The sequence below is a fragment of the Nicotiana sylvestris genome, chromosome 4, assembly GCF_000393655.2.
Source record: "Nicotiana sylvestris chromosome 4, ASM39365v2, whole genome shotgun sequence".
NCBI lineage: Eukaryota > Viridiplantae > Streptophyta > Magnoliopsida > Solanales > Solanaceae > Nicotiana > Nicotiana sylvestris.
This window is the reverse complement of record NC_091060.1, coordinates 181263478-181278632: the sequence shown is the minus strand read 5'-3', so window position 1 is coordinate 181278632 and position 15155 is coordinate 181263478.

Here is a 15155-nt window from a genome sequence, read left to right as displayed (position 1 = left end):
GATGGGCTGGCGACTGATTCTGGTTGATATTGGGCGCCTCCGAAGCTTGGACCTCAATCCGATTAGTATCAATGAGCTCTTGAATAGCTGTTTTCAATTGCCAGCATTTCTCTATGTCGTGCCCTAGAGCAGGGGAACAATATTCGCAACTCACAGAGTGATCAAGATTCATCGGGGAAGGATTTGGTAGTTTGGCTTGATCGGACTCAGCATACCCAACTGTCTTAACCTGTGGAACAAACTGGTATAGGATTCTCCCAATGTAGTGAAGGTTTTCTTTTTTTGCAACCTCTCGTTCTTAAATGCTTGGTTAGGCCGGAAATCTGATCCAGGGGGGTTTCAGTAGGCTCGTGGGGGTGGATAGGCATTTTGTGGAGCTGGGTTTGTATTTTGTAGGACTGGCGCACGCCATTGTGTGTGGGCCGAAGGTTGGCTGTATGTTTGGGCATGGTGGACAGAAAAATGGGGGTCTGGTGATGGGTACTAGTGTTGTGGTAGGCTATATGGGGAATGAGGGTAGGTTTGATGGTGGGGTCGAGGCTGGTTATCTTAATGTGATGGGCCCCTAGGTCCGAACCAAACTCCTGAATCAATCGTTGCTACATCCTCTTTCTTCTTCTTTCCAATTACTCCCCCAGTTCCGCTTTGAATGGCCTGGGTGGTTGCCTTAATAACCGAATAACTCATGATTTTGTTTGTCTTGAGACCTTCTTCTACCATACCGCCCATCTTTACCACTTCATTGAAGTACTTGCCTATAGCTGATACTAGATGGCCGCAATAAGTAGGTTCTAAGGCCTACAGAAAATAATCCATCATTTCACTTTCTTTCATTGGAGGGTCAACCCTTGCTGCCTGTTCTCTCCACCTAAAATCATACTCCCTAAAACTCTCATTGTGCTTTTTCTCAAGTTTCGTCAAAGACAGACGATCCGAAATAATTTTGAGATTGTACTGGAAGTGATAAGCAAATGCCTGGGCTAGATCATCCCATGTGTACCTTCTTGCGTGATCCTACTGAGTGTACCACTCCAGTGCTGAACCACTCAGACATTGACTGAAATATGCCATTAGTAATTCATCTTTCCCTCCAGCTCCCCTCATTTTGCTACAGAAACCTCTCAAATGTGCCATTGGATCACCGTGCCCATCATACAAATCAAACTTGGGCATCTTAAACCCTGCTGGCAATTGCACATCTGGAAATAGACATAGATCTTTGTAAGCCACACTTACTTGACCTCCCAACCCCTGCATGTCTCTGAATGACTGCTCCAGGCTTTTAACTTTCCTGAACATCTCCTTCTGTTCGGGATTTTTAGATGGTTTTTCGGTTTCTGCGGGGAGGTCAAAATGAGGAGTGTAGGAATAGGGTTCCTGAGCTTTGAAAGTGGGCTCCGGGGGGTAATACTGGTTATCATGAGCTTGGAACAAAGGCTCGCTGGAGGATCTGTGGAGTGTAGCGGGAGGGGGCGCCACAAAGACAGGAGTGGCTGGTGGAGGAGGGTATAGAACTGGTTTGGGTGGTGAAACTGGTGGTGTTTGGGAAGTTATGCTCTGGTAGTGTTGGTAGATGGGAAAGCTCGAGGACGAATTGGTGGCAGGGTGATCCTGAGACCGAGCCAGTGGCGGGATGAAGGCGGGGTTGGTGGGGTAGGCTGGTGGTGGTTGCCCTTTTGCCCAAGCCTGGTACATTTCGGCCATCTGCTGCTTCAACTTATACATCTCTTCTTTCATCGAAGTAACATCCAACTCTTCCACCTCTCTTGAAGGATCAATGACACTCGCATCAAGTTCTTGATTAGCTATGATCACTTTGTTTTTGGAACGGGCGTTGTATGGGTGAGTTGCCAGAATGCCACACAAACTAACCACCTACCTGTTACTTGATGACAACAACAAACTTGTTAGCGATCAGGGTTTAATAGATAGGCAACCACACATTTGGGTGATGAATGCACCTAAGCAGTTAAACGTTTCTATTATGCATTTGATCGGTTGCTTGCAGCATCCCTGCTTTTCCTTATTTCTATTTGCAACTTCCCTTTTTCTCTATTTTTTTATTTCATGCCTTTCCATGCTTGATTTCTCTTTGTTTTTATCCTCTCATTTCTCTATCTTGTTTTGCCATTGTTTCCTCCCTATGGTTTCTTATTTTTCTCTCTCTCTTTTTTACTTTGTCTTTCCTCTCTTTTTCTCTCTTTTTTTCTTTTGGTTATGGTCGAATCCTATGGAGATTGCCTACATATCATGACCCTGCATGAATCAGTCCGAGCGTAGTTCTTGGAGACAAATGTAAAAATAAACAAAAACATTTTGGGATTTTCAAATTCTTCCATTAAATAAAACAATTTTGATTACAACGACTCATCCTGCCAGATTATAAAACTAACAGACTCGAAAAGGGAAATTAACAGACTCCGACGAACTCAAAATAGACTAACAGACCCTAGCAGAAAGATGAAAACCCAGATTGGAAAACAAACTAACAGACTCTAGTAAAAGAAAATACAGACTCGCAAACAGTCTAATAGACTCCAATGAAAATCATAAATACATTAATGCCTCAAACGCTCCTGGGGCCCGCGGGACATCATCCGGTCTCGCCACGGTCCTATATGTAAGATCCCTTTGAAACCTCTCCAAATCACTCATTATCTGTCAGACAAACGTCATCACTGCCGCGAAGAAAGTGGTACGAGTCATATCCTCACATGCTTGGCATTTCACAACAATGTAGTCGGCAATGTCTCTGACCCACTCTCGGATTCTACCCTTTTCTTGAAGCAGACGCCCGACTTGCTGATTCTGGGCTTCTAACACCTGAGTGTCGTGAAGGTGTTGATTTTGCAACTATTGCATTTCTTCCTCCATCCGAGCCATCATATCATAATGGTGTTCCCTATCAGCTTTAAAGTCCTTGGCCTGCTTGGTTGCCTCATTCTCGAGGGTAGTCATTTTTCTCTCTAGGCTGGTGATTGTCCCTTCATACTTTCTTTTCATTTGTCGCACAAACTATGCCCGCCCTTTTGCATTTTCTTCCAATTGAGCCCGGACTTTTGCCAGACTGGCCTCAGACTTTTCTAGGTCATCTTGACACTCAAGTACTTTCTTTCTTAGACTACTTATAAGCCTTTCATCCGCTCGGCTTCTTTCCGGGTTTCTAGCAGCTATTTTCTACTTCTGAATTTGAGCTTTGAGGGCTTCATTTTCCTGAGTTAACTTCTTCTTCTCGCCTTTATCTACGGCGGCTTGCAACCCATTCTCAAACTGAAGGTCCATGACTTGCTTTTCCAGCCTGCTTATGGTGGCTCGGTACTCATTTTCTTTGGTCAACAGTCCCCTTGCACTTGTGCTCCGTCAGTAAATTGTTGGACATGGGGTTTCTTTGCGGGCCTTTCGGGCTCCTGATGAACTCGGGATCTTTTACCATACCATGCAGCGTAACTAGGCTCCACCTCGCCTCTGGATAGATCTTGTACTTGAGTTCTAGGCTCTAAGAATCTGTACTGGTGCCAAATCCGACGCACTTTTCTTTCGGAAAAGCGGCTTTTGGTTCCAACTCAATAACCTGCCGACTCAAATCCTCATCGTGTGAGATGGTCTGGTATCGGCCTAACTGACGTAGAACTCAGTGCGGAGCATAAATATGGATACTCCGAAGACCTATCAACAGTAAAAAACATACCTCAGCCGATATATAAATTACTTCACTGACCGAGAGCCACCCGAATGTCCATTCGATTTTATTTATAGTCAAAGATCTCAAATGAGCATGCCATACTTCCGTACCATCCGGGAACTCATAACCCTCTACCCACTTTTCATGTTTTCAATGCACTCGAGGCCAGTCATACCATAATTCAAGTATCCAGGACGGTGGCAAAGGTATTCCTCCATCCATAATTGTAACAACATATTGCACCCTTCAAAGAACTTTTCCCCTTCTCGACAAAGGGTCAGAGCTCGGTAAATTTCTACCAAAAGCATCGGCACTATGGTCCCATTTGCCTTTTTCATCATAAAGTCGGCTATCCCCGCGAGTCCCAACTCTATGTTCCCGTCTTTTCTAGGGCAAATCAAAGTACCCAAGAACGCCATTATGAAAGCTAATCCTCTCTGAGCTTCCCACTTGTCTTGGTTTCCCGCGTGAGTAAGACCGGTATCTGGCGTCTCGAAGCCACGGGGATTCCCATAATGTTGGTACAAAAAGTAGAAGGTACAGAATCCTTTGGCCAAATTTCCTTCTCGGATGTCCCGACTGATGCTTAACAAGTCCAAAAATTTGTGAGGGGTTACTGTTCTCAGTGCCGCCGGGTATTGATTTCTAAGATTCCCCTCGAAACTGGCGTAGCCTGCTATCTCTTCCAGTGTAGGAGTTAACTCGAAACTAGCAAAGTGGAATACATTATGTGCTGGGTCCCAAAATGGTATCAAGGCCTCAATTATGTCCTTTCTCGGCTTAACCTTCAAGAGCCCGACAAGACCACCCAACGCTTTTATCACAACTTTTCTGCTATTGTCCCCCAAATCATGCCACCACATATGTAGCTCTAATGGGATCTCTTCATGGACTGAGAAAGGTTCATTTTGAATTGTGCTCATCCTGCGGATTTATTAAGGTGATTTTAATTAAAAGAAAACTATGACTCATTTTAACTCAAGAAAAATGACCATTTTCTCAAAATTTTCACAAAATATCCGACTTTGCCAATACGGCCTTTCAACACTCCGAAAACGAAGATTTTAAGGCTTTGTTCGCTAACCGACAAAACCCTTGAAAAATGACCAAAGGTGGCTATTCTTGCAAAAACAGCCTTCCGGCGCCCTTTTGGGGACATTCGGCTATTTTAGACAAGAATGACATCACCTTACTTATTTGTAATTAAAATATTTGTTCTTTTTGGGCTATATTTTGCAAAAAGGAAGTTGGACCCGATGAGGGTTGTCTACGTATCTCACACCCTGTGAGAATCAAACCGGCGTAGTTCGGGCAAATAAAATAAAACCAACTATTTTTAAAAACAGAACCCTTTCTTTTTTTCATTTTTCTCAAAAAAAATTCTGTAGAGTTTCAATACCATTTGGACATTGGTTTTTCCCAAAACAGGTGATTTAACTCATTTAACCCTTACATTGCTATTCTTTTTTTTTCAACTTTCTCCCATTATTCAAAAGCCGGTCAGCATGCAAATCCAAATCAAATAAATGCACAAGTAGCAAGTAAGATGCATCAGGATGGTCTTTTCATTTTAGTACACCAGTCCTAGACAGACTCAACCCCTGTGTTGAGTCTCCAAAGTCAGATGCACATGATGCAGATAAGCGTTCCTACTAGGGATCTGGCATGAGGCTTTGTTATACTAGGTTTAAAACCTGGGTTTATTGTTCTAGACCTGGCTTACCCGAGCAGACAACTCGAGCCGGGGGGGGGAGCGTACCGGGAATATAGAAGCTTCACCGGCTTTGCAACTTGTCCGAACCTCGTTCTAAATTTGGGATATGACTCTAACAGAAGAGAAGTCACATGAAGTGCACACTTCTCTATGATTTAGAAGACTTAGAGAGAGGAAGGGTTTCGTAGCAGTTTATATACAGTTCACAGAATATCAAAGCGGTAAAGCAACATTTAGCACATTAGGCCTAAACATGTAACAAAATCAGATAATGAATGAAGCCAACTATAACAATTCATCTAAGCTCGAATTCTGAACCCTGAACCAGAGATTCTGGGTTTTGATCTCCAGCAGAGTCGCCAGAGCTGTCACACCTCCTTTTTACCTACACCCCCAGAAGGGAGTATATAAAGGAGTTTTTTTCCAACTTAAAGTGACAATCGAAACGAGATTATTTTATTAAAAATTCAGAGTCGCCACTTGGGATAATTTATGGTGTCCTAAGTCACCGGTTTTAAATCCCGAATCGAGGAAAGATTGACTTTGTATTACAGTACGCGAACACAGAAATCCGGGTAAGAAATTCTGTTAACCTGAGAGAAGGTGTTAGGCGTTCCCGAGTTCCGTGGTTCTAGCACGGTCGCTCAACTATTATTATTGGCCTATTATTTGATTTTAAATACATGTTTTAGCCTATGATTCAATTTTAACTTATTAGCCGCTTTTAGTTAATTTTAGGAAGATTCAACGTCATCTAAAATACGCCTTGAACCACGCCACATGAAATGAACCCGCGGTCCGCGACACATTTTATTTAACATTGTTGAGAATTGGATTTGGGTCACATGAAATGCACACCCGAGTTTAGGAAAGTAATTTTAATATAGCGCGCCTAAAGCAACTACGCTCTTTCAACTTTGCGAGGGCCATGAAAAATTCAACTAAATGGCACACCTCGATTTCTAAAAAATTTAAAATATTAATTAAGCGAGGGCCATGCATATTGAGATTTTATTTGGCACGACGCACCTCAATTCCATTTTTAAATGGAATTCAAACTAAGCTTTTGAGGGCCATAACTATTTTTCGTTATTTAATATGACTCACCTCAACTATTAAAGGAATCTAATTATTTAAACATTAATGGGATTGGAATTCTACTATGTTCCAACTAATTAAAAGAGGACCGCTTTTAAAGAGGAAGGGGGGCGACTATTTGAAGGAAATGGTTTGGGCCCAACAACGGCGCTGAAATGGAAATAAAGAGGCAGGCCAAGACCTGATGAGGTCCTGTAGCTCCATTTCAGATGGTTTCGTGGCCTGAGGCCCAAATAATAGCCCAAATCTTTGAGAAAACTCAGGCTAAATAGGGCGGGGCTCGAGGTCGAATCCCCAAGCACGCAAATAACACATAAAATCAGGATTATTGGCACAAGCCCAACAAGACTTCCAATAACAAACAAATCATTTGTCAATCACGCTTGAATCAATTTCCAACTAATTTTAAAGGACAATTCCAAGATTTCAAATTGACTTAAAACTTTCTATTCAAGACATATAATTGACAAACGAAATCCTATAAGATCATCCCAACAAACAAATATGAATCTGAACATCCATCTCAAACTAACATGCTTAAACTCATAATATAAGTAAATCAATGCATAGCTTGACCCTTAAGGTCATCACCCAAACCATTATTATCCAAGTGATTGTAAACTAAGTGATGACTTTAAAAATCATCAACGATTTAACGAAGTAAAGTACTACATGATTTTCCAAACAATAGATACAACACTAGATGAACTTTATCATGACAATTTCTGATTCAGACCATAGAAGCGTCAATTTGGACATGTTCAGACAAGTTCCCTCAACAATACTGATTTCTCAACCTAAAGCAGATATGGGGCATTCTTATTCTTCTAAAATTACACTAACTCCCAACAATCCATACATATGAACAGAAACTTAAACCATTCACAAACCAAATAAAATAAAATAAAAGTATTCTCCCCATTTACAAATGGGACTTAAAGGCAACAATTGAAATCACTAAATGAGTTACATGACAAAAGGCGATATGTATTATGGATTAACATGAAATTGCAGCGAGAATGTAACATGTAAAAGAAGAGGCAATGTAACATGAGCTTTGGCCTTGTAGCATAACTTCAGATCCTTTTATTTCGCATATCCATGAGGTGTAGAAGAGTACCTGATTACAGTAGTAAAACAACAGGAAATGAACTCAAAATGGAGCAGAAGAGAACAACCAAATTTCAGCAATGGAACAGTGATATGAACAACAAATGAAACCAAAGCTTCAAACCAATTCGAAATCTTCTCAAACCCAGATACACGACCTCAAAAGCTTTTAGAAATTATCAACTATTCGAAGGAATCACATAACCAAAACCAAGCCTAACTCAAGCAATTTTCAGCATTTTTTAAATTTACAAGAAGACTCAGCCGTTTTCAGTTTCTTTTGTCTTTTTAAATCTCTGAATTCTGACTTGCTCTTGAAGAAAGTGTGCCTTTATAGGCAAGCTTTTAGGTCTGCATAAAGAAATTCAGTTTTGCACTTGAAACCTTTTCATATTTTTATTTTTGCTTATATACACTTAGTGTAAAAATTAAATTTTCATTTAAGCCCCAACCCCAGCTTCTAGGAAGCTTCCTAAGTTGGTTACCTGAGATTCTTTCACCTAGAGTTCCTAAATTACCCCTTAAAAAATCTGTTTTTACCCCTGAACCCATGGGTCATGGGTCAGATTGACCCAATTGTTCAAACCCAGCCTGGGCTTGCAAAACCCAATTCAAATCCTTTCTTTTTGGGCTTCTGATTTTAGAAAACAAACTCAATTTCATAAGGTTTAAACGGATCCGAACCAAAAGGAAAATAGAAATCCTTTGAACTGAGACCAAAACGAAAGAGAAAGAAAAAGGGACTGATTAACACTAAATAACGGAAAACCCAAAACTAACACCAAAAATTTGCTAAAAGTCGAAACATGCAATCAAAATAAATCTATTAATAGACTAAAAAGAAAAACGAAAAGAAGAGGATAGAAAAAGGATGAAGATGAGAAAAAGAAAATGAGAATGGAAGAGAAACGAAAAGAGATTACCCAATGGAAGATATGAAAGGCATGGCGTGGAGGAAACTCGCTTTGAACGGCTTTTTTTCATTCCGATTTCGAACCAAAATTGGTGTTCCTCGCCGGTTCTTGCCAAAACCAACGAGAAACATCAATTTAAGCCCTAAACGGTCTTTGAAGCTTGAAGGATTTAAGAGATTTTTGGGTTGTCGTTTGTTTTTGCCTCTTTAAATATAGAATGGGCTCGCCTTTGTGATGATTCACGGGTCATGGATGGTGGATTTGAAGAAGGGAGGCCATGGGGGTGTTGTGGTCAAAGTTTGGGACTATTTGGAGGTGGTGCCGCCGATAAAAATGGTGGATCTCCTAGAGGCGGCACTAGGGTTCTTCGCCTCTGAGTTTGGGAAGATGAGAGACCAAGGGGTGTGTGGGCTTAGTCGAACTGAACGAGGGTCAGACATATTAATCAAAACGGGGGGAGTAATTTGAGCTGTCGGATCTGATGGGCGAATGGCTGAGATTGGATTAAAACTAACAGACTCTAAACTACGCCGTTTGGGACCGGGTTGGACACAGGCTTGGGCTGGTTATTGTTGGGTTTGGACGGGTATTGGGTACTAAACAATTGGGCTTGGAGAATTTAAAAAGGACTTGGCCCAAATCAGCCTTCACTCTTTTGTTTTCATTTTTCTTTCAATTTCAAAATTATTTTAATTCCTTTGTCTTTAAAAAGCAAAAATAAAAATAAAATCTAACTTAAATCCTAACCCAAATCATCCTGCTAAATTAAATTAATTAACTAAAAATGGTACTTACCGCAACTAATTAATTACCAAATTAAAAAAAATTAAAAAAAATTAAAAAATTCGAAACTAAAAGTAAAAATGCAAAAATGCGTTATCTTTTGTATTTTTTTTATTTTTGTAAAACAAATAATTTACTAATTAGTCTAACAAATATAAAATTAAATCCTAAATGCAAATGCAACATATTTTGTATTTTTCATGAATTAAATAAAATAAACGTGCACAGACAAGTGCAAGCAATTAACAAAAAATGCTACAAAAACCTACGAAATTGCAACCAATGGAAAGAATTATTTTGTTTTGAATTTGTAGGAGTAATTCATGTGAGGCAAAAATCACGTGCTCACAAATATCATTTCCAAATTGTCTTTGTAAAGTTTCATGATCTAGTTATTCTCCCAAATTAATATTAAAAAATACGGTGGGTTGTGAAAATAATGTTTTATTAACATGAGTCATTTCATCTATATGTTTTCTAATTCTATATGAGAAGGATAATTAGGATTACTACAACTAGCACCTTTACTACTTTTTTTTAACGGGTTCACCTTTAGGATCCATAATTTAAATACGAAAATAAATTAGAAAAGTTAACACAAAAATTAAACACACAAATGAAACACGAAAATAAAACACGAAAAGTAAACACAAAATTAAATAATAAAATTAGGAGATGAAACGAGTGCACCGTGATTAAATATTGAAACTTGAAAAAATTATCCAAAAAAATTGCTCCAAACACTTGACAGATTAATTTAAAGCTTGAAAGTTGCTCCAAAATTTGCCCAAATACTTGAAACACAGTTGATTGTGAGAAAGTTAAAATAAGAATATACATAAAATGTAAGAGATTTGAGAGAGAATGATTGATTTTTGTGGAAACAAAATGAAGAAGGATATGGTATTTATAGTTAAAATAAGGCAAAAGTGTAATTTAATAAACTTGGGGATAGGGGTGTTTTGGGGGTAGGGACCAAAAATGACCGTTTATAGCCGTTGCCAACGGCTAATTTTGCAAAGAATGCCGTTGGCCAATGAATCTTTTTAAAAAAAAAAAAGACAAAAAAATACGTGGGTTGGCGGGACGGGATGTTAACGGGCCGGCCCATAGAGACAAAATGGGTTGCCCGTCCCAGTAGAAATGGCATGGGATAGCCACTTTTTAACATGGTATTTAGTTTTTATCCAGTATTTTTAATGCAGAGCAAAAATAGCCACTACTCTATTAAAATTAATACGAAAAAACGTTTTTACCATTTCTTCACAAATGTTGTGTAAATATTAAGGACATGATGTCCTTAACATTTATACTGCACACATGAAGTTAAGAACGCCATGTCCTTAACATTTACACTGCACATATGAAGTTAAGGACATGATGTCCTAAAGTTTAACAATGAAAAGTGCAAGTACATGACACTTTGTCCTTAATATTTACACAACATTCATGAAGTTAAAGACATCATATCCTTAACATTTACACAACAGTCATAAAGTTAAGGACAATATATCCTTAACATTTATACTGCACACATGAAGTTAAGGACACTATGTCCTTAATAGTTACACTGCACATATGTAGTTAAGGACATGAGGTCCTAAAGCTTAACAAAAGAAGGTGCAAACACAAGTTAAGGACATTATGTCCTTAACATTTACACTACACATATAAAGTTAAGGACATGATGTCCTAAAGTTTAACAACGGAAGGTGCAAATACATGATACTTTGTCCTTAATATTTACACAACATTCATAAAGTTAATGACACCATATCATTAATATTTACACAATACCTATGTCTAGAACAAGGTATTTTCGTCCAGGCGAGTAAGAATTTATTAGAGCAAACTTCATTTATAGCCCATCGTCCCAAACATATTTTACTCGGCAGCCCAAAAACTACAACATACATTTTATAGCCCAAAAATAATTCTAGTGGCTAGCCCAAAAGTACTGAGGCTCAGATCTGTAAAGACAGATCGCGGAAAAGAGAGGCGACCACGCTATGGCTACAAAATCATCGATTGCATCCAAAGAAAAAACCTTTGAATCGCTGGTCATCCGGTGATTTGCCAGGCCAAGATACGAGTTGGATAGTCTATATGCCCGATCCAGTTAGCCCAGAATCCAGATAAAATATCATCACTGCCTCAATTGTTATGTACCAAAAAAAGGAACTAAAATCACAGAAATAAAGACAGAAAGAGAGATATGGCTGTTGTTGATTGATGCTGAAGAAATGACTGTATAGTAGTACGTATTTCCAGGAATTCAAGGGCTATTGATTTTGTTTTAAAAGTGGAAAAGGAAAATCATTGGCTAAAGAGATAGGGGCAACCACTCTTTGAATAAAAATCCCAAGCTCTCTGTTATTGCCTTATTTTTTTTCGGGCTAATTTTCTTTGCTAGGGAAATCCTTTGGGTTTCACCAAATAAATTCTATTTCCATATGTATGTCATTAGTTTATTTTGATGGGAATTATAATTTCAAGCCCACCATTAGTATATATTTACATATATATATTTATGTATTTCTTTCGAAAATAGATTTGAATATTGGTATATTACAAAATATATACAACATCAACTGTTACTATACAAAAATTATACAAAATAAACTGTCACTATACAAAATAGACTGTCAATATACAAAAGATATACAAAACAGACTATTACTATATAATTTATATACAAATAGAGTGTCACTATACAAAATATATACAAAAATAGAATGTCATTATACAAAAAATATACTAAATAGACTGTCATTATACAAAATATGTACAAAATAGACTATCACTATATAAAAATATACTAAATAGACTGTCACTATACAATTTATATACAATTAGCTCTCACTATTTCTGATTATAAAACTGAGACTTGGTCAGAGTTTAATAAACTCAAAGGGATTGTTAAACAAAATCATAGGTATGCTGATAAACCAAGAATGCAGACCTATTATTATCCTCGTCCTACTCCTCAAGATGTGTTGATTGAGGAACGAGATTGGAATCAGACTAATACGTCTTATAACGGTTCCGAAATTTATGAATGGAATCTTGATGGTCTAACTGATAGACAATTAACCATTCTCGTACACAGAATGCTCATGTATTCGACTATCTGTAAAAGTGTTAAAAATACAGATAGAACTATTTGCAAAATGATTATTGCAGGTTTTACTGGCCAACTTCGTGGCTGGTGGGATAATCATTTATCTGTAGAGGAAAAGGCGTTCGTTATAAATGCTACGGCAACCGACGAAGGTGTTGATAACATAGGTATGGCTCTAGTAGTGGGTAGAGAAGATGCAGTTTATACTCTTATCCTTACAATTTTAGAGCATTTCAACGGTAGATTTACCTCAAACCATCAGACCGTCCGAACTTTACTTAATGGACTTAGATGTAAGACCCTTAGTGAGTTTAGATGGTATAAAGATACTTTTATGAGTAGAGTTATGGAACTACCCGAGAATAGATATGAGCACTGGAAAGCCAAGTTTATAGACGGCCTCCCTTCCTTATTTGCTGAAAGAGTAAGGAATGTGTTAAAAGGTAGTTGCGGAGAGATTCTGTATAATAATTATACCTATGGTAAGCTTATAGGTGTTTGTACAGAAGAAGGTCTAAAATTATGTAATGAGCTAAGACTTTCTAGACAGCTTAAGATAGATAAGCTTAAAGAAAGGTCCCAAGTAGGTGACTTTTGTACCCAGTTTGGTTTACCCGGAACTTCCACTCAAAATAGGAAGAAGAAAACCAAATATCATAGGTACCCTAACCCGGATAGCCCGTATAAGAAAAAGAGGTCTAGATATAGGCCTAAGGAAGAACGTGATACTAGAAAAGCGAACAGGAAATCTACTCGATTTGCGAAGAATAGATCCAAACGTGATCTCGCTGATATTAAGTGTTATAAGTGTGGAAAGTTTGGTCATATTTCTCCAAACTGCAAGCTTCAAAAGCTAAAAACCTTAGAACTCGATGATGAGTTACACGATAAGGTTTATGGCTTGTTATACACTTCGGGATCAGAATCTGACTATTACTCAGAGACTGAATCTGAAGCTGAAGTTGAGTTAATTGATTTTTCTGATAATAATAAAAATGTAGATATTTCTTGCACTACATGCAAAAATGATATTTGTGCTTGTGATAGTGATGAATTTTATAAATTGAAATCACAATTTGATGATCTTAATATAAAAACTATTACATCTGACAATGTAATAGAACTTTTAAAAGAAGTTACTGATGAAAAACTTCGTGAAAAAATTATTACTTTAGCTGCAAGTTCAAGTTCTAGTAGTTCAAAAACTGTTGAAAAATACAAAAACGAATTTGAACACTTTGCACCATATTCTTTATCTGAAATAAATAGAAGACTTCAAAAGTCCAGTACTCCTAGTCGAGATACTTCTTTTGATGATTTAAAAGAAGAAATCGAAAATTTGAAAAGAGATATTAAGTCTCTTAAGCAAAATCAAATGATTTGCGATCACCGGATTACTCAAATTGAGAAAAATAATTCTCTACCTGAATCTTCGACTAAAGGATTTTCTGATTTTTCTAATGATAAAGGAAAAGAAATTTCTGATGAAAAATCTGATTTATTTTTAGGTATGATGCAAATTGTTACTGCACACAAATGGTATATTAAATGTACTATTTTAATTGATAATAATTTTTCTATAACTGATATAGCTATGATTGATAGTGGTGCAGATGTAAGCTGCATTCAGGAAGGATTGATTCCTACTAGATATTTTCAAAAGACTACTCATTTGGTGAAATCCGCTTCTGGTCATGCTTTAGATATAGAGTACAAATTGCCTAATACTCATATTTGCCAGAATAAAGTCTGTATTCCACATTTCTTCTTTTTGGTAAAAAACCAGTTATACCCTCCAATCATACTTGGAACACCTTTTATTAATGCTATTTATCCGTTTAATAATATAGATAAACATGGTTTTTCTGCTACTTATCAAGATAAAAAGATAAGCTATTCCTTTGTTACAGATCCCGTAACTAGAGATATTAATGCCTTGATTAATATGAAACAAAGGCATGTTGATTCACTACAATTAGAAATTCTTAGTATGAATATATTCGATACTATACAATCTGCAAAAGTTCAGCAGAAGATTAAATTAATTGCTGAAAAAATGGCCGTTGATGTTTGCGCCGATCACCCTAGTGCCTTTTGGAACAGGAAAAGGCATATTGTAACTCTTCCATACGAAGAAACCTTCTCTGAGGATGATATTCCTACTAAATCTCGACCTTGCCAGATGAATGCTGAGCTAGTTGAATTCTGCAAAAACGAGATTGATAGTTTGTTACAAAAGGGTTTGATAAAACCCTCAAAATCTCCTTGGTCATGTTCTGCCTTTTATGTTAATAATGCGGCAGAGAAGGAACGAGGTATTCCTCGCTTAGTCATAAATTATAAACCATTAAATAAACATCTAAAATGGATTAGGTATCCTATCCCTAATAAAAGGGACTTGCTATCCAGATTATATGACGCCAATATATTTTCAAAATTTGATTTAAAATCTGGTTATTGGCAAATTCAAATATTTAAAGAGCATACTTATAGGACTGCTTTTAATGTTCCATTTGGGCAATATGAATGGAATGTTATGCCATTTGGTTTGAAAAATGCCCCTTCTGAATTTCAAAAAATTATGAATGATATTTTTAACCCATATTTGGATTTTATCATCGTTTATATTGACGACATATTGGTATTTTCTAAAACTCTGGAGATGCATATTAAGCATCTTGATATTTTCAAGAAAATTGTTATACAAAACGGTTTAGTAATCTCTAAGCCCAA